The sequence below is a fragment of the Epinephelus fuscoguttatus genome, linkage group LG21 (genome assembly GCF_011397635.1).
Source record: "Epinephelus fuscoguttatus linkage group LG21, E.fuscoguttatus.final_Chr_v1".
Taxonomy (NCBI): domain Eukaryota; kingdom Metazoa; phylum Chordata; class Actinopteri; order Perciformes; family Serranidae; genus Epinephelus; species Epinephelus fuscoguttatus.
In genome coordinates this window covers 37,545,888-37,567,611 of record NC_064772.1, presented here as the reverse complement: position 1 = coordinate 37,567,611, position 21,724 = coordinate 37,545,888, and the positions used below count along the sequence as shown (strand labels likewise).

General features: G+C 43.1%; 1 protein-coding gene across 2 annotated transcripts in view; it reads left to right on the top strand.

Moving 5' to 3' along the window:
* Window positions 1-21,724, top strand: part of plppr5b (phospholipid phosphatase related 5b) — a 173,469-nt gene that overhangs the window by 109,610 nt on the left and 42,135 nt on the right. The gene's annotated exons all lie outside the window — the stretch shown is intronic.

Sequence of the window (21,724 nt, the reverse complement as noted above, 5' to 3'; positions counted from 1 at the left end):
AGCGAGTGCTGGACGGAGCAGTGAGTGACAACAACCCCGCCCACATTTAAGAGGACTGTCTGAACAGACCGAGGGTCTAGGTACCATGTCTGAAGGCTTACTGCTGGTTCCAGAAGTGCTGGACTGAAAGGGTTTGGTGGAAACAGACTTTTGAGCCACATCACTTTGAGTGCAGCTGTACTACTGCTGCTCTGTGCTGAACATTCTCCTGTCTGCTGCCCTGAAGAGGCCTGTGCTCACATACGTTATCTGTAGCACAACAGGATTCAGACAGCACGCTCCTGGGTGCAGTGTCAGGCATGTAATATGTGGTCTGGGGGTGAGATTCTCCACCAGGGCCCAGAAGGCACCACCCTCCCTGCAGCACATCCTCTCCACAGCTGAGACCATGGGGCCAGTATTTCCCACACAAGCACCCCTCAAACAAAACGTTTATCAGGAAACTGCAAACCTGCAACACAAAGGGCCCAACGCAAGAACCACTCGCACAAACATATTTCTTCTTAAGTGGCATATAAGAGGGATAAAAGTGTCACATTCATCAGTTTCCTCGTGTGTGGATTTTTCTCGTAGCACTGAAGCAAAATGACTGTCACATTCTCATGACTGCCTCCCGTTTTAGCCACGGACCGCTTTATTCACTCTTCATCTCTGTCACAGTTCAGCCCTGTAATGTCACAGCGCTGACAGCTGTAGTCATATTTTCACATTTTTTCTTGTCCCCTAATGTCACTACTGACACTGCTAAATTTGATGTTTTCATCCACGGGTTTTTAAAAGCTGAGCTTCAAGCTCTGCACTGTTTATTTCTTCTTTTTTACTCTTCGGTGACATTTTTGTGAATAAAACCTGCCAACAGATGAAGTACAACAGGTCACCTTGTAAGAAAATGTAGTACTGTCTATTTAATACAATAATAATAATTATAATATTAACTTTATTTATATAGAACTTTTCAAAAGTAACAAAGTGCTGTACAATAAAACTAAATACATTTGAAACACAAGGAGAATGAAACAAACAAAATGTCACCAAAGTAAAAGATAAAATCAAGATAATAAATGGGAAATAACGTCAATAAGAGAGCAATAAAACGGACGGACAGCTCAGATACACGCAGGATAAGCTTTCCAATAGGAGCATATATTTAGGAGAGTCTTAAATGAAGCCAGTGACTCAGACAGCCTTATATCCACAGGCAGGTTGTTCCAGAGCCTCAGGGCCCTGATTTTAAAGCTCTGTCCCTTCTAGGTCAGGTTCAGACTGCACGATATCAGCCCAGCTATAGCCCGACTCAGCGTCATACAGTGTCTGCTTGGATCATGAACGACAATGAGTGTTATACGTACATGGAAATCCATTGTTTCATCTCCTGTAGTGTGTCATAGTAGACGACAACCGACGCAGCATCCAGGAGGCCTCACGACATCCCGACTGAAAGTCTAGCATGTTTGATTTTCTTTTTGTCGTTCAGGACTTCTCCCGTCACAGTCGCCACTTTGACCAACAGGAACACAGAGCGATCTGTTGCCATGGAAACTGTAGGACAACAACAGCCCAACCTTTTAGATATTTCCTGTAAGGACGTTAGCACACAGAGTAAAGAGGAAACAGCAGAGGCACTTTATCAACCTGCTGAGTACTGCCATTAGCATCAAGCTAGCAAAGAATGTTCTTTCTTCATAATGGAGGATATAAAGGAATCAAACTCACGGATAGTGTCTGGGCCTTTACTCAACACAGCTGCAGAGGCTACCAGCTGCATCTCAAACACACCACATTTTAAAAAGTCCTTTATTTCTCATTTCCTCTGTACTTTTATTTTTACTTTTAACCCACTCCCATTTGCTTCAGTTAATGCATCGCACCGTCATTTCAAACTCAGCACTTCCTGTTTAAAATTAAAAGCTCCTTATAATTTCACTTGTCAGAATCCCTTAATTTTCTAAAAATAGATTTTATTGTGAAACATTTGCAGGAACTTCCTGTGGAGGATTCAGTGACTTGTATTGTTTTCATGCAGTATTTCAAATGTAGCTCCACCCATCTGGTGACGCTTTTTATGCTACTACAACATTTCACATGAACAGACACAGTGACTGAAATAATAGCAATAGTACTAAAAATAGGACAAAAATAATCTGATGACATCACACACATTGTGTAAAACAGCTGGAGATGACCAACGTTTGTCACGTCTGTCGGCCAAGTCACAGCAAGATTTTGTGACTCTAAAATCGCGTAATAGTGACGGAACAGACAGACAAAAATGTCATGGTGGTTGAGCCTTGCATTAGTCTTCAGTCTGGACTCTCGAAAAAAAGGCAAAACTCTTCCCGATTTCAAAAAACGCAAAGGTTTAAAAGGGACTAAAAGGTCTGAAATGTAATCTGGAGCCATGACGAACCTTAAAAGTCATCAATAAGATGTAAAGTCGATCCTAAAACAAGGAAAAGAGGCTAAAACCTGATGTGATCGTACTTCTTGGTTCTGGTTAAAAGCCTACCGGCTGAGATCTGAGCAATCTGAAGTCGTTGCAGGGCTTCTTTGATTAAGACAGGAATAAAAGCTGTTGCAATAATAAGATGCTAAGAGATAAAAGCATGAACAACAGTGTCTGTATCTCTAGGAGTTAGAATAGATCTTATTTAAGCAATGTCTCAGAGGTGATAAAAACACAATGAGAACAAAATTGGACCAAGGATTGACCCTTGAGGCACACCAGAGGCACAACGGAGGCCTGTTTGTATGAAGCAAAGTTTAGGGCAGTACCATATACACCCAGTCGATCTGGCTAATTATAATTCTCATAGATGCACTCATGAACAGGCGGTTGTTGTGAAACAAGTAAATTATGACAAGTCAAAGACAAGTTGTGCAGCTAAGAGGCTTTGCTAAATAGAACTTCGTACAAGCAAACCCAATAAAAAAACAGAGAGGTTTAAGATAAGAGTATGAAAATGTTCTTGCGTGAGGCGCAGTGATATGCCAGTTTCAAACCTGAGTGTCCTTTGATGTCTTTTACTGTTACTCTTATTTTCTGCGTCATTCATGGTAATAATGTCAAGCATGTATGCACATCGTATCTGCCTTGGTATTCATGCATCCAGTTCCACACACATACCTGTTGCATGCAAATTCTTCTTAAAGATGCATGCACATAAATGTCATAAGATAAACTATGAATCTTTCCGAATGAAATTCTCACATGCACATGCACATGCACACACATCTTTCTGCGACCCTACAGCAGAGGTGCATACAGACGTGCGAACATGCATGAATTCTTACAGGCAAAAAATCCCCGCTTTCTGATGAAACACACCCACAGGCTCAGCCTGTCAAACACACACATTGCAGCACAGCGTTGGCCTCCCCTTGTCCTCTCTCTTGCTTAAGTGAGAGCAGCAGATAAGGCTGCAGAAGAGGATTATTACCTAGATCCCTGAGGGGGAATCCACTTGGTTGCCTGGCTTTACCCTCGCATTTACACACCCAGCATGCCATTCACGCTGCTCGTTCATGTTAACAGGCCTCGTGTTCCGGGCTAAAGCTCCTTTCATCCCTAAGAGACTCATTGGAATTGGTTATCATATATTATACATTGGTACAGTGTTGTATCTGAATAAGGCTTATGTCTTAGTGTTAATTGATGTCAGTTTTAAAGAGTGCTGTGTGGAGACTTTCCGTTAAAGTTGTCTTTTTTCCTGCAAAGCAGAGGAAGGAAGATAAACTGCTTCAGCTTCTCTTGTATCTTTACGTTTTGTCAGACAACCACAGTAATATCCCTCCGTCCCTGCTAGAGGAAACATTCATTAAAGAGGTGTATGCTAATCTAGTCTTGCTTTGGGCGGCACAGTGGAGCAGTGGTTAGCACTGTCGACTCACAGTGAGAGGGTTCTGGCTTTAACCCACTCGCCAGCTGGGACCATTCTGTGTGGAGTTTGCATGTTCACCCCAGTCAGCAGGTTTTCTTTTGCGTTCTCCTGCTTCCTCCTGCAGTGACTCTGTCTCTATTGATCAGCCCTTTCTGGTCTCTCTCCAAAGTCGTCAAAAACCGACACTTGTTGAGCGACTTCCGGCGTCAGACACCGGCAGCAAATGCTGTCCTTTCACGTCTGCAGGAAAAGCGGCTGGTCACCATTATTGTTTAATGGCGCCCAGCGGTGTCAGGTGGAGATGCGGCGGGACAACACCAAAAGTTAAGGTGGAGGAAGTTTGAGTAGGGCGGGTGGGAGCTGTGGTGGATGGGTCCAACAACCACTGACTTTCATCCGAGAGGCCAGTGTTCACTTCCTGTAAGATTGTAAAGCCAAACCCTGTTCTTTTTTTCTAAACCCAACCACATGCTTTTGTTGCTGAAACCCAACCAACCCTACTGGGACTTTCACTTCCTTAACCTTAGTTGTTGTCCTGCAGCGATTCTCCCAGATGCCGCCAGTCACCATTACACAATAATGGTGACCGCTGGCATATAATGTGGACCTTAAGACAGTCATTTTTTGTATCACAAGTTTCTCAAATTTTATGTCTAAATAGGAAAAAAAATGCAGTTTTTGCATAGATCTCCGTTCTGGAGATGTACTTCTGAGCTGAACTTTAGACACTGAAATGTGTGTTTTGGACATTTACTTCTACTAGTCTGAAAGAAGACAAATTCTTAAACTTGACCAGTGCATGAAAAAGCTGTTCTCCTCTGTAGTGTCCACCCTTTAAAGTATTTTAGAGGAAGATGTTGGGGACGTACTGCACCTTTCCCATCTGTGGCTGCACTGCACGCAATGTTTGAGAGATGGAGACAGTTTTATTTTAATGTTCTGGGGAAGAGTGCAGAAAAGTGCCTCTGTCCTTTAATTTAATGCTTTCGGCTCACTGAAGCAAACAGCTTAAGAGGTGCAGCATTTGCTTCTCTTTACCAACATCAGGTAATGGGTCTGTGGTGAGCTGTCAGTGCCGCTTTACAGCAGCATTAGCGACAGCAGTTATGCCAAATTACAAAGTACAATTTAACATACACAATCTGGGAATCCCATTACATATGGTGTGTCTGCCTGTGTGTTTTACGGTGCATTTTATACATGGCTATTGATAACCACTTTTGGCAGGCTTGTTGGCACGGTGAGAAAGCACAAATGAATAAATTCATCGAGGACTCAGCTGTGCTGTGTCGAACGATTCAGTCCTCCTGTTCTTCAGAGCTCCCTTGTTGGGATGAATGCTGTTGCTCACCAGCCTCTCTCTGAGCCTTGGAACCAAAGGCCTCCTGAGTTGGTTTGACTTATATGTGGAGGGATTTGTGTGTAAGAGATCGGAGGGCATCAGATTTTAGATCTGGAGGATGATACAGCAGCTGGAGGAATTAATTGGGAAGCTTTTGTTTGTTTTTTTAGTACTAATCTCTCACAGCAGACAGAATGGAATGTGCCTTAAGGATTTTACAACTACAGTATATAGTACAATGAGAGTCTTGCAGTAAAATGTATCTAGTTGACCAAAAAAACGTGATTTTATCATTCTAGTCGGCTGCCAAAAGTTTAATTTGCATTTGCATTACTAATTCATGATAAATGATAGCCACTTTGACCAGTTAGTCTCAATCAGTCGTACGTCCTTGACTCATAAACAGTGACCGTTAAACTTCATACACACAAACCACGTCATCAACTTCTTTATCAATGAAAGGTTTATTGAACTTCACACACAGCTACTAACTGATGAACATATAGGTGATGATGATGATAAACGTATGGCCAGGGGAAGTGGAGCGGAGTGTGTGATCAGTACAGACTCTCCTGTGAGCCACTCCCTGGAGCTCTCAGGTTATCTCGAGTGCGATCAGTTAAGAGGCATCTTTCCCTCTCTTTCTCTGCTCCCAGCAGGCAGCAGGCTGATGAGGTCTTTTCTCACCACCACTCTGCTGCGTGTGATGGGAACACGGTGGCACCATTTATCAGATGTTTGCTGAATTCAGAGCCTCTTACAGTGCTAACTTTTAAAGTGTTTGAACACAAACTTTGCACAGACCGGAGCAGGTGTCTTTCTTTTGAGTTTGCGGGGTGACAGTCTTTAGCACCTCTGTACTGCTCAGGATCCAGTGGGCGAGCAAGAGACGAAGCAAGGGACAACAAGAGATCTCTGGGGCTCTCCTGTTTTTAAAGTTTCTGTTAATTGGACAGTGTCTGATGCCTATGGTGCAAATCCTCCCACTTCCCAACGCTGAATCTCTCTGGGCTGATTCTTTTCTTTGTTACATTTGGGAGAATATTCCTCATCCCCAGCCCCCCTCTCTTTTGTGGTGTTCCCCAGGGGTCAATTCTGGGTCCTCTTCTGTTTTCTATTTAAATTCTTCTTCTGGATGTTATAATCCCTAGATATAATATAACTTTACACAGTTATACGGATGATATGCAATTCTATGTTCCACTGACTCGTAGTGACCCTGACAGTCTCTCTTGTGTTATGGCTTGTCTCTCAGAAAGTGCTGGATGTAACAAAACATTCATCAGCTCAGTGAGTCTAAATCTGAGGTCCTTTTTTGGCCCCCCAAACCTGACCCCTGACTTCATATAGAACCTCAGGAACCTGTCCTCTGATGTAAAGTGTTCTGCCCACAATTTGGCTGTCATCTTTGACTCTGTTTCGACATACAAATAACCAAGGTCATGCAATCATGCTTTCTTCAAATTACAAACATTGCAAATTTTTGTTGTCTCAAGCGAACCTTAAAAAAGTCATCTATGCTTTTATCTTGGCACGTCTGGATTACTGTAACTCTCTGTATTCAGGGCTCAGTCAAAAGGTCATTTCCTGTCTCCAGCTTGTTCAAAACTCGGCTGCCAGATTTTTAACCAAGTCCAAGTGACAAGACCATACACCTCCCAGAGTTGTAACGCTACATCGGCAACCTGTTTGGTTTAGAATTGATTTTAAAGTTTTGCTAATTACTTATAAAGCCCTACATGGCCATGCTCCAACATAGCACCCAGCTGCTGCCTGTGCTCCTCAGGTAGGACCCTCCTAACTGTTCCCAAAGCCCACCTTGTTACAAAAGGAAACCGGGCATTTTCCATTAGAGCCCTGCAGCTGTGGAACTCGGTTTAGCAAACTCAGTGTCTTCATTTCACTCCTCAAAACATGCTTTTACAGGAAGGCTTTTTACAGTAAATCTGTTGTGTGTTTAGCTTCTATCCCCCCTTTATAGATTTTATTATTCATTTAATTTTATTACATAATTTGTTTTAGCCGATCTTACCATATGTTCAGTGATTTTTTATGTTTCTTATTGGTGTTTTTATGTTGATAGTGTACAGTATTTTATCTGTCCCACAATGTTCTTTGTAACTGTGTTTTGAAAAGTGCCATACAAAGCCTTCTTGGCTGCTCAGGGTATCTACACCAGTGTTGCGGTGAGGTGGAACATTGTATCTCCTGAGTGAAATGTTTAAACAACTACAGGATGGCCTTGACTCTACCTTACTTTTAGTAATAATTAGCAAATGTTAGTATGCAAATACCCTTTACTAAACTACTAGCTTCCCTGTTTTAAAAACAAAGAGCAGCACACAGCCCCCTCCCCACACTTTGAGATGCATCTGGGACTCTCTTCCTTTCAGTGGATAAGACAGTCCCAAATGGGAATTGGACCAAAGTCTTTTTCAGCTTGGATTCCTCCGACTTCCAAAACACATTTGACACAATATCTAATAGCCAGAGGGTGTTTCCAGAACAAAGGAACACAATGATGAAGAATGAATAAAGATCTCTTCTCGCCACGGATGCATTTAGTGAGAAAGTCACAGTGAAGATGACACATCACATCCAAGCAGATGGGGAAGCAGATGGGGAAATTGAGCAGCTGTGTTTCGTATGTCACATCAACGCCCATCTCAGACTGAGAAGAGGCTTCTCTGTCTTTGCTTTCATGGAAGGTTCATTCATTTTACTCCCAAGACCCATCCTAACCCTGACCTGTGGATGTGGTACTTAGCCATAGATCACCTGATGACTTTCATACTGACCTCATAAAATATGTTTTTGGCCATAACTCAGGAATTCGTACACTAATCGTGGGTGTTCACCTTGAAACTGCGCTGATTGATCCACCGTGGCCAGCAGCTTTATAATTTCGGGTTGCACGTAAATGCAACATCTCAGGAATGCCATGAGGGAATGTCTAACAATGTGGCACAAACGTCCACTTGAACTGTAGGATGAATTGATGACAATTTGGTGTTATTATGTCACTGTGACCTTGTCTGGCTCATTTTTATAAATGCGATATCTCAAGAACACAGAGAGGGAATTTCTTCATATTTGGTACAAATGTTTGCTTGACCTTAAGAATAAACTGATTTTCTGGTTGAAAGTAAAAGGTCACGGTTACTGTGACCTTGTCTGTCTCACTCTCTTTAACAAACATATCTCGTGAACAACCAAAGGGAATTACTTTAGATTTGGCAGAAACGTCCACTTGGACTGAAGAATAAACTGATTGGATTTTTGCAGGTTGAAGGTCAAAGGTCAAGGTCAGTGTGACCTCACAAAATATTTTTTTGGCCGTTACTCAAGAATTCAGATGCCAGTTAGGACAAAACTTCACACAAATGTCTAACAGGATAAAATAATGAAGGTGGGCGGAGTCAACAACAGTGGGGCAGTAATTCTAGTTTATAAGGAGTCACAAACCAAAGACATTTGAAACCACTGATTTAATCAACAACAATGCATTGAGTTTTATAAGCTCATCCTGTTTTATTATTTTTATTTTTACGTTTTATTTTAAAATCTTTACCTGGGCAGTAACCGGTCACTGCGACTGTCAAATATAAAATATGTCCTGATGAATTGTTATTGAAGGTTTAAGTATAAAGCAGCATCAGCATCAGAGAGAAGCTGTTACTCTTTCACCCAGAATGCTCTGCTGTGTCCTCCAGCTGTCATGCAGTAGCTGAATTGTTTCAGCCTAGCTGCTCACACATCCTCTCTTTGCTGTTTTTCTTGCCTCTCTTTGCTAATGTCAGAGTATGCCAGCGTTCGCATGTGACACGTTCCATGTGCGTGCTTTGGCCGCGCGTATGTATTTCTGTGTGTGTGCCCAAGTGTGTGTATTCATGCACATCGTGTTCTGCATGTTTGCACATGCTTGTTGCCAGCGTTTACATCTGCTGGAGAGCAGCGCAGCATCATGTGAGCCCGGCCATCTCGCAGCTCCACAGCCCTTCCCTCTCTCACTCAGGCCTGCCGTTGCTTTGCATAATGACTCACAGGGCCGTGCTGTTTGGGAAAGATTAAATTTAGAACACAGCCGAGGGTCGTGGCGCTCTCTCACACTCAACTTCAGCAGTGTTTTTACCGTCATGGGTTTTAAGGCTTTGCTTGTTGAACTTTAGATTTAGGAAGTTCATGCACAGCCCCCTGTTTCAGTGACATTATGTAAGAGTCCACAAAACATTAATGTTTAAAACAGTGTGAGGCTAACCCTGCAGGAACACAAAGAAATGTTATTGTACATGGTTGTAAAGTGCACCAGCACTATTGATAAAGACCCTTTCTTTTCAGCACCAGTCGCTCTGTAAACATCTTCATGAACATTTAGACAACCGCCCTGTGGATAGGAAGTATGTCAATTAATACTCAGACTGTGATATATATTTATGCCTCCACGCCTATGACAGCGGTGGTCAGAGGCGTTATGTTTTCTTGTTGTCTATGTCCCATTCTTGTGAAGTTGATATCTCCAGAACACCTTAAAGGAAATGGCCACTTTAGAATGAAAATACAGACAGTACTGACTGACCCTCACGCCAACAAGAAGTCCAGTGTAGTTTTTTAATCCACAAAACTCATTCGGGGTATTGGAGGATAACAGCTAGCCGGATTTTTCCATACACTTGAAGTGCATGGAACCCACATTTTGAAAATGTAATAAAACTCCCCTAATGCATTTCAAAAACGTCAGAACGGCTTGTCTGTCGTAATCCAAGTGCCCTGAAGCCGCGGCATGCAACATTGACTTGAAAAGACCGTCCACTGTGGGTTCCATGCATTTAAAGTGTAGCTGTTACTCCGGCTAGCTGTTATCCTCCGATACCCCGAACGGGTTTTGTGGATTAAAAACTACACTGGACTTCTTGTTGGTGTGAGGGTCAGTAAGTACTGTCTGTATTTTCATTCTAAAGTGGCCATTTCTTTTAAGGCAATATTTTCGAATTTTGGCACAAACGTCCACTTGAACTCAACGATGAACTGATTAGAATTTGGTGGTCAAAGGTCACTGTGACCTTTCGTATATCTCATTCTCATAAATGCGATATCTCAAGAACACATCAAGAAAATTCCTTCAAATGTGGAACACCATCCACTTAGACTCAACTGTGAACTGATCAGAATTTGGCGGTCAAAGGTCAAGGCAGTGTAACCTTGCGTCTGTCTTGTTAATGTGAACGTGAAATCTCAAGAACACCTTAAAGGGATAGTGCACCCAAAAATGAAAGTTCAGCCATTATCTACTCACCCATATGCTGACGGAGGCTCAGGTGAAGTTTTAGAGTCCTCACATCACTTGCAGAGATCGGCGGGGGGAGCGGTTAGCACACCTAATGGAGGCTGACGGCGCCCCAGACTAACGTCCAAGAACACAAAATTGAGTCCACAAAATATCTCCAACATGCTCGTCCGTAGTGATCCAAGTGTGCTGAAGCCGCGACATAAAAAGTTGTTTGGAAAAACGTCATATGAACTAGCCTGTAGCTCTGACTGCCTCTCTGTGCTCAAACATCCATTTGGACTGAACTGATTACAATTTGGTGGTCAAAGGTCACTGTGACCACATCTGCTTCATCCATGTGACAACTATAACCTAAAGAACACCATGAGGGAAGTTTTTTCAAATTTGGCACAAACGGCCACTTGGACTCAACGATGAACTGATTAGAATTTGGTGGTTGAAGGTCAGTCTGACTTCACAAAGATGTTTTTGTCCATAACTCAAGACTTTAAACACTTATTATGACAAAATTTTACACAAATGTGTGATATAGTAAAATGGCCGAGATGACATTTTATATCCAGAAGGTCAAAGGTCAGCTTCACTGTGACATCATAATGTTTTCTGTCTGTTTATTTAACGTCATATCACAGGAACAGAAGGAGAGACATTTGGTCAGAGACTGAATTGGTGACTCTTGAAACTTGGCTGACTGTAGAGATCCTCTGTGCTGCCAGGTTGAAGACGTCTGTGAAGTGTCCTCATTTCAGAATTTTTAGTGTCTTTGCAGCAACGTCCAAGTAAACTGTAACTGCAACTTCACTGGTTCTTGAAGACATACATCCAGGAGGCCTTATCTAGTTTCTGTTGAGATGGTTTGGTTTGTTATCACAGAGTCATAAACTCTATTAGCTTTATGGGTGTGAGGGAAACAACTTCACCATCTCAGCTTTAGGTTTTCAGCACCACAGTGAAATAACTCCAACAGTGGATTTAAAATTGCAGCAAAGCTCCTAAAAGTTTGGAGGCTCATCATGGATTGTTGGGTGTTATGAGGATGCCAAATCCTGCCACAGCCATTTCTTGATTTTTTTAACATATTTACTTGAAGCCCATCTTATAAATACAAACAACCATCTGTGAGTCACTGCAGTTAATTTCACCAAGAGCTGTCCGCCATCATCAACAATCAACGCTACCAGAGACGTGCCCTGCCTCTCTTTCCCTCCACCTCTCAGCATTAACGTTTTATAATCTATGTCACACTCCTCTGTCAGTAAGAGCAGCGTCTCCAGAGACTGCAGTGTTGCTGAAAGTGTTTGTGGCTGCTGAATGCAGCTCAGCTCTGCTCTGACAGTCTGTTCCTCTGGTTGGATTTGACCTCCCTCTCAAGGTTGCTCTGCACCCTGAATACTCTTTGAACATGTTCTAAATATTATCTCTCAATATGGTAATGCTCAGCCAGCTCGGTTTTTTCTTCACCTTCCATGCAGCATGCTCATCCCTGCTGCTGCTGCTGCTGCTGATGTGTTTTTGCATTTAACTCCGAGTCTGAGGGTGTGATTGCTTCAGTTTATTCCAAACAAACTGGACACATTAATCGCTTCTTGTCTTATAACTGCACATTAAAGGGCAACTTCAGTATTATTCAACCTGCCCCCTATTTCCCCATGTTTTTGTGTCAAAGTGACCAATGGGAACAACAAATTCTGAAATTGGTCCAGCACTGAGCAAGACTGCTGCAGACAGCAGCGACAAAACAGGCTGCAGTGTAGTCACCAAGGGCAATTGTGCACCATCAACTAACATCCACTAAAAGAGCTTCTTTTGGTCACTAACAGGTTCAAAATATTATATTAATTGTCTGACAGCATTATGGAAAGGATCACTACAAAGATGGGCGTTTTTAATAAAGAGTAAGATCCTTTTTGTTCATTAAGAAGACTCACCACAACACACCCACCAGACTCCATGTAAATAAACAGTCATTTTATCATCGCAAAACACGCTTTATTCAAAGTCAACAGAAGCAAAATAAAACTCACAAAACCACCTTGATGATTTTTCCAGTGTTTCAAAAATCGCCAGTTCTGGTTTGGTTGAAATAAACACTTTATTCACGTAGTTAGATTTGAAAATACGCCGACTCTATGCATGCTAAAATTGCTGTTTTTTAAAATGGAGTCTGGTGGGTTTGGTTACGGTGATTTTGGGGCTGTTTCTGGTTAAACAAACAGAATCTTACTCTCTTACAAACAACTCTCTCTGTAGGGATCTTTTCCATAATGTTGTCACATACTAACAATCTCAGCCTGTCAGTGGCCAAAACAGGAAGTTCTATTGAACCTAAATTGACAGTGCTCAATTGCCCCAAGTGGTGACACCGTAGCGTAGTTTGCGGCTGCAGCAGTCTGGGTCAATACTGACCAGTTTCAAAAATGTTCCCATGATTCACTGAGACACAAAAATGTGGGAAAATAGGATCCATGTTAAAAATACGAATTCTACCCTTTAAAAGTGTGTGTGAACTTGGAATCATATTTTCATAGATCGAAATGTTCATGGACTGTTGATGACTTGTGGGAGGGGCTGTTGATGACGCCGCACGTGGATAAACAGTGGCGGTGGATAAACAGGAAACAGCTGATAGCAGGAATTAGTGAGCAGCTAGTAGCAAGAGGGAAACACAAACCTGACAGACACTGTAAAGATGAGCAACTGGGGAGACAAGGAATTGTGCGCCCTCCTTGTCCTCGCAAACGAAGAGGCCATTAACTGTCAGATGACGGGGACGGTGAAGAACGGGCCGACTTATGAGAGAATCACCGAAGGACTGACCAGCCGCGGCTTCCCTCCCACGTCACTGTTTACGTCACACGCTGAGCTACACGTTTTGTTACTTGCTCACGCCCCCCATTGCCCCGAAAAAGGCACATTCTGTATAAACAAAAGTAGGTAGGCGGCATTTTGCTGCACTCCCCGATTTTGTTTTTATACTGCCAATGCTGAAAAAACACTGACTGGGCTTTCCTGCAAATTTGCACAGTTCTTAATTAAAAAGGGCTATAGAGACAGACAACCATTCACACTCACATTCACACCTACGGACAATTTAGAGTCACCAATTAACCTGCATGTCTTTGGACTGTGGGAGGAAGCTGGAGCACCTGGAGGAAACCCACGCTGACACAGGGAGAACATGCAACACCAGGTATTGTCCGATCAATGAGAATTTGGTCCGACAAGTACATAACCAAACCATCGACCGACTGACCAAAAGTTTACAGCCTTAGTTCTTTCAACATTGCATTGTGTTGTTAATGTGCTAACTGGCTCACTACAGTCAAAACCGTCTTCAGGTTTCCCTTTTTGAACGATGATTACAGACCACTGTCTTATCGCTGTCTACGGAGTTATTTCCTGTCACACAGGGCGAAGAACATACGTGCTTTTTTGGCTGAGACACGGTTTCGTCGGGTGACACAGCAGGGGGCCTTCGTTCTCAGTAGTTCTCTGAAGACAGTTTGGTGTGTCTGGGCCTCCAGTTTATTCTGTCTGACTTGTAAAACCAGCAGAGTGGCACTTTAAAATAGCAGCTGGTTGGAGATTTAAAGAGACACTGATGTAATATTAATTACTAATATGATGATTGTTTTATGTTTTTTATGGGGACTGAGACATGTTTTCTTACTGATGCTCAGCGTGTTCCTCTCGGCACTTTCCTTATTGTTACTCGTGCTAAAGAATTCAGGGCTGAATCATTTCTATCAATACTGGAAGGCTAATTGCTGTAATGATGCCACTTGGCGACACTTATCAGCAGACTGAATTGTAGCAGGGAAAATGGCTGTTCTCACCACGGTGCAGCTGTAAAAACACATAGAGTGACAGTAAATAAAAAGAGCCCGAATCCTTGGAGAGATTTCAGATTGTGTGTGATTTCATTTGCATTTAAGCAGAACATATTTAAAAAGATTAAATACTGATTACAATGTGTGTACAATCTGATAATACCTGCAGCTGCTCAGACACTGGATTAGAAAAACAGAACTTTATATCTACATTTTCTGAACCTTATGGGCAGTGATGGATTTACACTGCAGCTCCCAGGGAGAGCACTATTTTTCAGAGGTGGGAGGTCTGGTGCTACTGTACACATGTGCATACATTTCATTTCATTCAGAGAATAATTAGCCGGGGACCAAAAAAAAAAAAAAAAAAAATACGGTTGCAACGTCTTTTCCTAATTGCTCTCTGCTGAGAAACAATAAAACTGTTAAAGCAGAATGAACACTTTGGGTCACTTTGTTTACCAGACCAGACCTGGGCTGCACCTTATTACTTAATGATCATGCCCACAGCCTCACATGTTGGTCTGAACTAAGCTCTTAACACCCAGAGCTCGCTGTACAGTAAAACATTCTTGAAGGAACGTTGCAGTGCAGATGCATACAGTGGGCTGTGTGTAAACTTAAGCTCCCCCACCATGGTCAGGAAGCACAAGAGACTGTAGATGCAGTTCAGTCAGGAAGACGTCAACGAAAACTTAATTTTCATTTGCAGTATTATATTTAGTGCTATGGCTCTGTTCTGGGGCCTCTCTGCCCTTCCTCAGGCCTAAGCAGAAAGGCAGGACTCGATGTAAAACTCAGCTCACCTCCCAGCTACATGCAACTTTCTATCCAACCAACTGGCAACTCTTATTCAGGGCGCCCTGTTTAAACTGCTCTGTCCTGCCTACTGTTGCTGCTTCCTCTGTCAAGCTGCTTTGCAACCTGCCTCCACCCCAGCTCCTCCTTTTCATGCTGTGTCTGACTTATCAGTGTCATTTCTGTTTGTCACTGATGCTGCTCTGTTCTGTTCCCGAGGGATCTTTGCTGCTGCTCTCCCTGCCTTAGGCTGTTTTTTTTTTTGTTTTTTTTTTTGTTTTTTTTGTAGGCGCATGGAAGGGCAGAAGGGTTTGCTCTCTCCGCCTCAGGCTTTCCTCATATGCGTGTGGAAGGGCAGAGAAGGCTTCCTGCATAACCCAAGGAAAGGCAGAGAGGCCCCAGAACAGAGCCATACTGCCAAATATAAAACTGCAAATGGAAAAGTTTAAAGTTTACTTTGACAAAAATGGTCATTACCGTAGCGTAGTGGGGTTTTTGCCATAATTGCCCCGAGAATTTCCTCATAATGGCTGCAGGACATCCTTGCATGCATTATCCTGTTTATACTGATCTAGAATAAGCGCAATATTAGCGCGCATTCATTATTTTTGCAGCAGAAAGGCTTCTTTCTTCTGTTTCATCACATCGTACACTCGTAAAAAACACATGGTGACGCCAGAATGAACAGTGCTAACAAAAATTTGTCTGTGTTTCTATATTTAAAAATCTTTTGGCTCATGATGTTCATTCATTCATCATGTAGCATCTGATTTTTGTATTTATTTTTAAGAAGAAAAATGTGCTTTATTAATCCCCAATGAAAATTAAATATTTCCACTTCGTTGTCATATACACACATGCCTGATATACACACACACATGCACAAACATTACCTATACATTAAACGGAGAGATGTCAGAGTGAGGGGGCTGCCTTGGACAGGCACCCCGAGCAGTTTGGGGTTCAGTGCCTCGCTCAAGGGCACCTCAGCAGTGGCTCTCCAGCTATTAGTCCACACTCTTGGTCCTCCAGCTCCCAAGCCAAGTCCCTGAGGACTGAGCCACTGACACATATTCAGTGCTTTTATCAGTTGTTTTGTTTGGTTTATTGCCTTCCATAACCTCTCAGCTTAGGTTGTACAGATGTTAGGGATACGGAGCATCTGAACATACTCCAAGAAATGACATCACAATAAGCAAAAATACCAACGTAGGCACGGGCGGACCATTTTTATGGCAGAGATCAAAGTGTAAGGAGACTTAAAAAGTAGCTGATAGCAGTTAGTAGCTAACTCAAAGAAGGAAAACAGCAGTCGAAAATGTCAGCAAACTGGGAAAACAAAGAGGTCCAGGAGCTCCAGAGGACGGGATCAGCCACCATTGAAAAGGTTCTGTTTGTAGTTTAAGCAACAGCCAGCAAATTTTGAGCTGGGAGATCCGGCGCACTGGTCAGACAGAGGAAGGTTTATGATTCAAAGCTGGTTGAGAATCAGCAAAGTACCTCTTTTATACTAACTGACTGTACATGAATGCTTAAAGGGAAAAACCTCCAAATTCAATCTTTGTCATATTTCTATATTTCACTCAATTGAATACGCACTCTATTTATTTCATTGTGTTTAGGTCTGAGACATGGAGCTTAGTCACATCTTTATATTCACCTCTCAGCCCAGTGTTCTGATGTCTCTACCTACGACTGTGTGCGTGTCAACGTGATTGTGAGCACGCAGGGAGTCTGGGAGACTGTGATAACTTTGAGACTGACTGGGTTGTGCATTACACTGCAGCATTGTGGAGACGCTGGCACCGGATCAAAGAAGAGGTGCATTGCTTCAGCCCTGCTCACCCTCCAACACACACACGTTCATATACACAAAGACTGGAGGATCAAATATACCCAACAAGCTTGCGTACTTAGACAACAGCGCACACATACACATGCATGGCTACAAAGTGGCTCTGCAGCAGATCATGGCATTGTTTGAAGCAGGGAAACTGAATTAGATTCATGCTCTAATAAGCAATTTTGGCCGTCCCTCTCTGCGTTCCCAAAGCCCGACACGATGAGGGAGAGGGGGGTTAGCCAGCGAGTGTAAGTTGTCTGTAAAACACAGAGTGCCCACATTTCCACGTTCGTGTCGGAGAAAGTGGGACAGCGTTGGAACCATGCACTGTGCGGCGAGCGCTCGGCGAATGAGTCACACAGCGCTTGACAAAACCTATTTGATGCTTGTTAAGAAATGGACCTGTCAGCATGTGGAGCCTCACACCGCTCCTCTGTGTGGCTGATGAGGAACGAGAAAGGAAAGGCAATGACTTAGATGGCGACATTTAAAACAAGAACTTGTGCGAGGAGGGCGAAAGATGTGCCTTGCTCAACAGCCGTGACGCCTCGTTGCCCGTTTTCATGAATGTCTTCCAGCTAAATGCGCTTCAAAGCCCGGCTTAAATTAGTTTGCAGCAGCACAAACACTTGACAGTGATTGGAAAAGCTGCTATTGTTGCCCCAGCAAATAATGCAACCTGGAAAAGTATGTGTGTGTGTTTGGTGTGATGAACACCCCTCTGTGTGTGTGTGTGTGTGTGTGTGTGTGTGTGAGAGGGAGAGAGAGAGTTGTCTGACTAAGCGCCTGTTTGGTAATTTAGTGTGACAGAGGGCCGGGCTCTCGTAGGAGGGAAGCAATTATTTCTGTTAAAGCCCTTCAATCACAGAGACGTAAAGCCTGGCTGGTTTGGTTAAGAGCAGTATATGGCACCTGGGCGACTATTGCACAGTGTGTGTGTGTGTGTGTGTGTGTGTGTGTGTGTTGGTGTGTGTGAGGAGCAGGGGATTGAGGTGTCCCTGTGGACAGCGGACCTGTTTTATGCAGCGTCACAGTGTGAGGAGCAGCAGGTCTCTGCTGTGGGACGAATGGCCTTCCTCTGGTGTTAAAGGGAATCATCCACACTGAAAATACGAGTCGGTTGAATGATTTATGTCCCGTCCTTGATGTTTTACGAAGCACTCTGCCAGTGTCTCAACACCATGTGTCTTTTTTAGAAGATTGGAGAGGAGAGACCACGGACAGAACAGAGACCGGCTCGTAGGTTTCTGTTACAGAATGGGCCATTTCACGTGCTGTCCGTCATTTTAATCTGTTCTCACTCCCAGTTCATCAAAGACGAACACTTATTATTGACTTGGTCTCAACACATTCTGGTCTTGGTCTTGACTTGGTCTCAATACATTCTGGTCTTGGTCTTGACTTGGTCTCAATACATTCTGGTCTCAGTCTTGACTTGGTCCACATGCATTCTGGTCTTAGTCTTGACTTGGTCCACATGCATTCTGGTCTTAGTCTTGACTTGGTCCACATACATTCTGGTCTTGACTTGGTCTCGATACATTCTGGTCTTGACTTGGTCTCGATACATTCTGGTCTTGACTTGGTCTCGATACATTCTGGTCTTGACTTGGTCCACATACATTCTGGTCTTAGGCTTGACTTGGTCCACATACATTCTGGTCTTAGTCTTGACTTGGTCCACATACATTCTGGTCTTGACTTGGTCTCGATACATTCTGGTCTTGACTTGGTCCACATACATTCTGGTCTTAGTCTTGACTTGGTCCACATACATTCTGGTCTTAGTCTTGACTTGGTCCACATACATTCTGGTCTTGACTTGGTCTCGATACATTCTGGTCTTGACTTGGTCCACATACATTCTGGTCTTAGTCTTGACTTGGTCCACATGCATTCTGGTCTTAGTCTTGACTTGGTCCACATACATTCTGGTCTTAGTCTTGACTTGGTCTCGATACATTCTGGTCTTGACTTGGTCTCGATACATTCTGGTCTTGGTCTTGACCTAGTCTCAATACATTCTGGTCTTGGTCTTGACTTGGTCCACATACATTCTGGTCTTGGTCTTGACCTAGTCTCAATACATTCTGGTCTTGGTCTTAACTTGGTCCACATACATTCTGGTCTTGACTTGGTCCACATACATTCTGGTCTTGGTCTTGAGTTAGTCTCAACACATTCTGGACTTGGTCTTGACTTGGTCTCGATACATTCTGATCTTGGTCTTGAATTAGTCTCAACACATTCTGGTCTTGGCTTGGTCCACATACATTCTGGTCTTGGTCTTGACCTAGTCTCAATACATTCTGGTCTTGATCTTGACTTGGTCCACATACATTCTGGTCTTGACTTGGTCCACATATATTCTGGTATTGGTCTTGACCTATTGTCGATACATTCTGGTCTTGGTCTTGACTTGGTCCACATACATTCTGGTCTTGGTCTTGAGTTAGTCTCAACACATTCTGGTCTTGGTCTTGACTTGGTCTCAATACATTCTGGTCTTGGTCTTGACTTGGTCTCGATACATTCTGGTATTGGTCTTGACCTATTGTCGATACATTCTGGTCTTGGTCTTGACTTGGTCTACATACATTCTGGTCTTGGTCTTGACTTGGTCTCGAAACATTCTGATCTTGGTCTTGACTTGGTCTCGATACATTCTGGTATTGGTCTTGACCTATTGTCGATACATTCTGGTCTTGGTCTTGACTTGGTCCACATACATTCTGGTCTTGGTCTTGAGTTAGTCTCAACACATTCTGGTCTTGGTCTTGACTTGGTCTCAATACATTCTGGTCTTGGTCTTGACTTGGTCTCGATACATTCTGGTCTTGGTCTTGACCTAGTCTCGATACATTCTGGTCTTGGTCTTGACTTGGTCCACATATATTCTGGTATTGGTCTTGACCTATTGTCGATACATTCTGGTCTTGGTCTTGACTTGGTCCACATACATTCTGGTCTTGGTCTTGACTTGGTCTCAATACATTCTGGTCTTGGTCTTGACTTGGTCTCGATACATTCTGGTCTTGGTCTTGACTTGGTCTCAACACATTCTGGTCTTGGTCTTGACTTGGTCTCGATACATTCTGGTCTTGGTCTTGACTTGGTCTCAACACATTCTGGTCTTGGTCTTGACTTGGTCTCAACACATTCTGGTCTTGGTCTTGGCTTGGTCTCAATACATTCTGGTCTTGGTCTTGACTTGGTCTCGATACATTCTGGTCTTGGTCTTGACTTGGTCTCAACACATTCTGGTCTTGGTCTTGATGTGGTCTCAGTTTAGGTGGTCTTGACTGCAGCGCTGCTCTTGGGTGAAAGTGCAGTGTTGTCTGACCCCTCCCCTCCGTCACACCCTGTGCAGACTTTCTAGCTCTTCATGCTGCATCAGTTTCTCTCAGATTAAAGTTTTGCTGCAGATCGGTTTCCACTGGAGTTATCTGAAAGCCTGATGAGTCTCACACACACGCTAAAGGGCGTCTTCGGTGTTGACATCACATCACAAGGGGCGTGACAAAGCGTTGGTATTTGACGACCTGGTAATAAGAGCTAAGCTGATCATTTTGTGGGGAAAGAAAATCTTCCCTGTAAGCATCATAACTTTGCAAAATGAGATTAATAAAAATAAAATGACACAGGGACACACAGGCAGTAATGGCTGATAGCGCCACAGTGATGTGACCGTTTGCACTGATCCTGATGTGGGTGTGTTGTGAATACTCCACCTACTCCTCTTGGTTACATGTAGAGGCTCTGTAGTGAACAGACATACAGTCTCTATGAAGGTATGTCCGACTGAGTATTTTTTACATCAGCCTTCAGTGTTCCTAACAAACATGACGGCAGGTGTGGCGCAGCAAGGAGGGAGACGATGGCTGCCGCTCTCATGGACACGCACAGCTATTTGACACCACTGTCTGGGTTGATTATGACTCACAGTGTGACCATGGCAACCAAACAAAGCATGCCAGGAAAACAGTTTATGAGCTGATTTTACTGGTGTATGAATTCACTCAGTTAGACATGTTTTCATGTGCAGTAAAGAAAAAGATCAATTCATAAAACAGCCTTGGAGCAACATCATCCTCAAAGTTTGATTATCCTGTCAGAGCCGAAATTTTATTTTTGATATATTTTAGCTAGCTATTCCCTCTACAGTGCAGGAGGCAGAAACCAGGCAGCAGTAACCTGAACGTTGTGCTGCAAGTGGACTGCACTTATATAGCATCATCCAACCACTCCAAGCGCTTTTTACAGTACGAGTCACATTCACCCATTCATACACCGGTGGCCAAGGCTACGATACAAGGTGCCACAAATTAACTGATTAGATTATTGTGGTCACAGGTCAAGGTCATTATGGCCTTGTCTGTCTCATTTTGTGCATACCGTGAGGGAATTTCTTCAAATTTGACACAAACATTCACTCTGACTCGAGGATGAACTGATTAGATTTTGGTGGTCAAAGGTCAAGGTCACTGTGACCTTGCATCTGTCTGATTCTTGTAAATATGATATCTCAAGAACCTTAATGGATTTTTTTTTAAATGTGACACATATGTCCCTTGGACGGAAGAATAAACTGATTAGAATTTGGTGGTTGAAGGTCAAAGGTTAAGCTTCAAGATGTTTCATTCCTCCAAAAAGAATTCTGTGAGCCAGGCGTAATAATAATTGTCGAGTCAGAGATTATAATACAGCTTCCTCCTATTAAGCTGATGAGGTTCATGATAACAGTGG